Source organism: Palaemon carinicauda, chromosome 15, assembly GCF_036898095.1.
Source record: "Palaemon carinicauda isolate YSFRI2023 chromosome 15, ASM3689809v2, whole genome shotgun sequence".
Lineage (NCBI taxonomy): Eukaryota > Metazoa > Arthropoda > Malacostraca > Decapoda > Palaemonidae > Palaemon > Palaemon carinicauda.
In genome coordinates this window covers 7,670,868-7,677,517 of record NC_090739.1, presented here as the reverse complement: position 1 = coordinate 7,677,517, position 6,650 = coordinate 7,670,868, and the positions used below count along the sequence as shown (strand labels likewise).

General features: G+C 32.6%; 1 protein-coding gene across 2 annotated transcripts in view; it reads left to right on the top strand.

The window, feature by feature from the left end:
• The first annotated feature begins 452 nt into the window (after positions 1–452).
• The window catches only part of LOC137654468 (zinc transporter ZIP1-like), a 31,238-nt gene continuing 25,040 nt past the window's right edge, over positions 453–6,650 (top strand). The window contains exon 1 of one of the 2 annotated variants that reach the window (XM_068388127.1): positions 453–615. The gene's annotated coding sequence lies outside the window, so the exon portion shown is untranslated. The remainder of the gene's footprint in view (positions 616–6,650) is intronic. The other variant, XM_068388126.1, reaches the window with a different exon arrangement.

Below are 6,650 nucleotides of genomic sequence, written 5' to 3'. Positions count from 1 at the left end.
ACAATATTTTGTTCATTTCATGTGGTTGATTGAACGATGCAGGGTTGCCATTCGTACGATAATTATCGTACATGTACGATTATTTTGGGTCCGGTACAATATACGATACATACCTTGGGTATATACAATGTATGTGTGCGTGTTTGATTAAACAATTATACTAAAATACCTTGAAATAAGTCATAATGTTACTCCTTAATAATCATGTTGAAAGTGTGTAGGATAATTTTGGTTTAAAAAACGATAATTTTAAGGTTCATGTATGATAATCCAGTGGAAATAATCTGGTAACCCTGGAACGATGTAAACAAACGATAAGGACAATGTTTATGTAACATACAACCCCGAACGCCAGGATTCACAAGTTGCTTTTAATTTGGGTTAGAATAAAATATTTATTTTTAATGTGTTTTCTGTAACTTGAAAATACTTTACGTGCTTTGGTATGAATATTTATAATTATCTAGAACCCTAAGTTTATTACTTTTGGGTTTAAAAGTAAACTCAAAGTAAACATCTTCAGACAATTCTATTGTGTTGACTAATAATCACAGGATTTTGTTCAAGATTGAAGGCACATTGGATGTTCATTATATTTAAAGCAACGTTACTATAGTAAGTATCAGAGTGGCTCTTTTTCATGTTCATCTTTTTCTGAGCTATGATTTTTAAGAGTGCGTTTATTATATGAAGTTGACCAATGTCTTAGGCAGGTTGTGTCACCCTAACTCAGGTTAAGTCGTTAATTGGTTTTATTATACATTAATACAATATTTCCAAAACGATTTTAATCTGCATATTTTAATGAATAATTTGTACATTCGTTTAAACCCATAACCATGAATCGCTGGGTAGTAATAACGGTATTTTTGTAGTGAATTACAGGGCAATGTAAACTAGGAAAAAACTACTGTTTCTTATAGAAAAAATTACGCTCTCTTCAAAAATGACACTCGTTTCCGTCGCAAATGAATAGTTTCAGAAATGTATATACATCTATATCCTACGATAATGGGGGACCCCCAGTGGGAACTTGGGGTTTTGGGTGGGGAAAACATACTGGGGAAACGATATATAATTGTTTTCCTATAGTAAATAACGTGAATTAACCGAATTTGATGTTCATTTCAATCGGAAACAAACATCAACCAATTCGGATAACTTTGAGTTGCACGGTGTCACTTCTATTACGAACGAACGATAACATTAGCAACGTTACCAATAATACACAGTGTTACCAACGTTGACGTATGGTACACAGAGTTACCAATGGCACGATGACATTACTAAAGATATTAATGATAGATATTTCCATATGTATTTTAAATAATTTCTCCATATAAGTTTTACTCAATATATAAAAAGTACAAAAAGGGCACAGAACCTAACAAACCCACCTAACCTAGCCTAGTAGTATGACAGGTCACAAAATAACATTTGATCTACATCGGACGTTGGCAGCACTGGTTACTGTATTTTTTCATGACACAATCTTTGTAACGGCGCCTCCAAAGTTTATCCAGATATACTGTTTTGTATTTTCCTTCGGTTATTATAATTTCAAGAAGATAATGTATAGAGAAGAAAAGGCATGTTTTACGTTTATATATCGATTCCCCAGTATGTTTTCCCCACCCAAAACCCCGAGTTCCCACTGGGGGTCCCCCATTATTGGAGGATATAGATGTATATATATTTCTGAAACTATTAATTTGCGACGGGAACGAGTGTCATTTTCGAAGAGCGTAATTTTTTCTATAAGAAAAAGTAGTTGTTTTCCTAAGTTACATTGCCCTGTAATACACTACAATGAAACCGTAATAACCAAGGTAATACAATTTTAAGTTTGTATAATTGATACTGCTGAAACACTTGCCCACGGGGCTAATGCATATAGCGGAACATGTTTCACTTGCCAGAACATATGAGCAATGAGATAATGCTTAATCACGAGCATAGGGTAGAGCAAAAACCCAAAAATAATTTGTTTAATTAAGGAGATCTTTGTAATACGATAATAACTTACGAACGGTTCCATAGAAAATGGCATGGAAAGAAACGTTTTCTATGCGTCCAGAAGTCCAAGTGTTTTGACTGTGTTTCATTAATATCACTCGATTTTGATTACAGAAACTATGTTTTATTATAATGACTGGTTTTTTATGATGATGACTGATGAAAACAACAAAATTTAAAAGATTTAATTTCGATATCAGAGAATTAGACTGGTACACTGTATATCTTAAGGTGTTTCAAATGTAATTAATGACAATATCTGGCGCAAAGCCATTGGTTTTCAGTTATGACAGTTTATCCACCATAACTCCAAAACTCTGGATTTCTACCAAAAATCATTATCAGCAACATTTAAAACACCTATAATTGCACCATATTCCTTTTTAATTCTTTAAAAAATATTGTTGTAATATCGAAATTTACAAGATGGTTAACTGGTACAGTGTATAACCTTGGTCTGTTTCATGGTTGTCTTTTTCTGTCTCTTACGATTTGGCAGCCTTTCTAAGTCGTTGAGACAGAACAAGTGTAAAATATTAAAGATTATGACGTAAAAAACCACGTTTTAAAAGAGGAACAAACCTAAGAACACCATCTAACCTAACCTAGGAGCTGTATCCTTACCTACTTAACTACCAGGGGCCCTACACACCCTGCCACCCCCCCTTAGACTGTCGTATTTTTAGCTTACCCTAAAACTAAATCTCTGTGATTGCTTCCCAACTGTCCTCGCTCTCGGCAAGGCAATAACACTAAATCATATTTCATAAATCATAAAACTAGCTTCATATCATATTTCAGACCAAAATAAACAACAACTTCCCTGTAAATACAATCGATTTGACAAGTAATAAAGTTTACACCTGCCCCAACGAACTACATTCACCCCAAGATTTTTAACAGCATGTTATTATATTAAGCTGAACAAGGTCCAAGGTAAGTTGAATTAACTTATCTTAGGTTAAGTTAACTGTTACATTTTGGTAGTCTCCACTCAATTTCTATGTTGAAATTTATATTTTTCTTTGGTGAAACACGTCCAAACAAAACACTTCTTTTCAATACATTACCTTTGCAAATGGATACATAAAGAGAAAATATTATAAGTAGGAAATTTTCCTGTTCCTTGTTCATGACACAAGGAGTAGCTTTCATTATGTTCGTATGTTTGTTCCTAGCCTACTTAACTCATCCCCATCGTGTTCTGTAACAATTTTCACCCAGATGTGCAGTAGCTCCATCCACTTAGTTCGGTGCTCCAGTGGAAATGCGGAACCTTCTCTAAATACGTTACTACAGTATTGGCTATTAGATTTTGGCAGGCTCTTTGCTTGATGATTCATTTATTCATGACCTGTTTACGCATGCATCATAATTCCTAATGGTTCTCACTCCCGTTTTGACCGATCTTTACTTCAAATTGGCCTGTCAGAAACCCGGTACTATATACAGTATTTTGATTACAGTACTCCTTTTGATTGATTTTTTTCTTGAGATTCATTAAACAATCTGCGTCAGCAGGTTGTGCCGTGGATTTTATATTAAAGAATCCTCAGTTCAGTCATGTCTACCCTTTATGGTAGATGTGAATATACCCCACACAAAGCGATTAGACTATTTTTAGCCAGTAACAAAGAAACTTTGAAATTTCTACGTAATCACAGAGTACTTCCATCAGAAATAAAGCGTCCGAAGTGTTCCAAGCCCTGAACTTTACATACAGGTAGACATTACTAGCAGAGTCGCGGTAAAGTTAGAAAGCCCAAAACTAAGAAGTTTGTCTAGTATACTTTCTCTATGAGCGATTACAAGGGTAGTTTTCTGGATAAGTGCCATTTTTAACCCAAACTGTTGCCCCCTGTTTTTGCACTTAATTCAGATTACTCAGACTCAGACTATTAAATTAAGACTTTAAAGACTAAGTTCAAGCATAAGCTAAGGATACAGGTGTCTAAAAGGGATTTGAAGAGGGGCAAAGCCCCCCCCCCCTGTAAGTAAGGATACGGCTCCTACGTTAGGTGGGAAACCTAAGGTTAGGTCGTGTTGTTGTGTATGTGTCCCTTTTAAAATCACACCGTGTTATAAATTGACAAGTCTGTATTCGAAAGAAAACGGAATTAGAGAGAAACCAGTGTTTGGAAGAAAACTGTGCTTGAGATAGCTGCAGAATTTATTCCATAAGTGTTGCTTCACCCTCATATTTTTGCATTAAAAAAAACTGTTATTTCTCCTGTTGTTTATTTAGTTTCTGCAGTTATTATCTTCTGTAATTTGTTAGTTTTCTTTTTATCCCACCCAAAACCCTGATTCCTACCTGGAGTTCCCCCATGACTGTTGGGGGTTATGCAGGGAGGTGGTAATCAGAAAATGATAATTTTGCCAAAATTAATAACATAACACAACAAGACAAGAAAACTAATGGAAAAATGGTTTTTCTTGCAAAAATGGCTGGGTTGAAGACTATCGAAATAAGCTAATATTTATTGTCAGCATCAAATGGTGATTATATTTTATATAGTAAAACAATTTAACATTAATGAAATATAATTCATTAACAGGATAATGTGACAAGAAAATGCTGGTCTTATTTTTTTCATCTATGGTGATTAGGATTATGGGTACTGTATAAGTTTTGTAATTGTGATTATAGTTAAAGGAGTTTACAGGTGATGCACAATCATATCTTTTCAATCAGTTGGTTTACATTTCGAAAAATATTTGATAGTCATTATCTAAACTTTAAAACTTGTGAAAGAATTTACTTTACTTACTTTTTTTTGACTGCTGCTTTTCTGGTCCCATACAGCAGGGGAACCCCACTCTCTACAGGACCTCCACTGTTGTTTTACCTTGTTCGTTCAGAGTATTTAACATTTTATATCGTGTATTGTTCATTTACTGTTAAATGGTCATTGTTGTATGACTGATAAAATAAGTCTTCAGTTTCCTCTTGAAAGCCTTAATGTCTTCAATCATAAGGATGTCTCGTGGGAGCTTATTATATAGTCTTGGGGCTACATATTTAAAGAAAAAAATTTCTGTCTGTGATATGTTTTTGAGCTTTTATGACACTAGACTTGTCAAAACGCAAATCAATTAACTGAAAAGAGGTTATAGTAGTACTTCACGTTTAGGTTCATCTGTTTATTGAAATTCATGATTTTTTCACCTTTTAAAACTATACACAATATAACTATATAATAATATATATATATATATATATATATATATATATATATATATATATATATATATATATTATATGAATATGTACATATATATATATATATATATATATATATATATATATATATATATATATATATATATATATATATATATATATATATATATATATATATATATATATATATTATATGAATATGTACATATATATATATATATATATATATATATATATATATATATATATATATATATATATATATATATATATATATATATATATATATATATGTGTGTGTGTGTGTGTGTGTGTGTGAATATATTCTTTATTTTTAATTTACAGATTTATTTGTTATTTTCATTTCCTTTCTGCACTGGGCTGCTTTCCCTGTTGGGTCCTTTGGGCTTGTAGAAATACATACACACATACATATTATATATATATATATATATATATATATATATATATATATATATATATATATATATATACATACACACACACACACACACATACATACCCAGGGGTGTTGCTTGGCAAAGTCGAATCCAATGATTATATATATATTAATGATAAAAGAATAGAAACAAATAATTCATGTTAATGATAGAATGGATGAATATGTGAGCAATGAAGATAACTTGGGGCATGGCAAAGATTTGTAATTGAAGGGGCGTGTCCTCTGAAGTCATAGTTTAGTTACTATAAGTGTTTGTATTTGTGTGGCTAACTTCCTTTATGGTTTATAGATGTTGAGTATGTGTGAAAGGCTGAAGCTGTTGTAGTGTATTGCTATGTATTGTGTGTAGAGGGGTGGTTACATAGATGTGTGGAGATATGTAAAAGGATAGTAAGGCTTGGTTTATTTTGGAAATTATAATAATTATTTTGTGATAAAATGTTGTGGTGGGGTGTTGAGAGTTAAGGAAAAAATATTATATAACGTCAGGCTATATTGTAGTCCATGGCGTATAGCGTAAGAGTGCTGAAATGTCAAATATCTTGTCTTGAGAAAGACATTTCTTATCGAGAAATCGTATAGATCTACACGTATAGGCCTAATTGCAGATTGCAGTAATACAAAATGTATGATTTGCCTATATAAGACAATGAACGATCCATTTTTCGCCTAAAACACGAGGAAGAAGGTAGACCTTGGCTGCTTTTCTTGTACTATACTGCAATGGATCCCCACTCTCTACAGGACCTTCACAGTAATTTTATCGTATGCATTCCAATGAATTCAGCATTACATACAGCATATTGCTCGTTAATTATCTAATCCACATTATGGAAGCACTTAGAAAACAAGAAAGTCTTCAGTTTCCTCTTGAAAGCATTAATATCTTCAGTCTTTCGGGTGTCTAGTGGGAGCTTATTTTATGGTTTTGGAGCTGCATATTTAAAACAAAACAGTATTAAAATTATGATGCTTTCGTTTGAACAT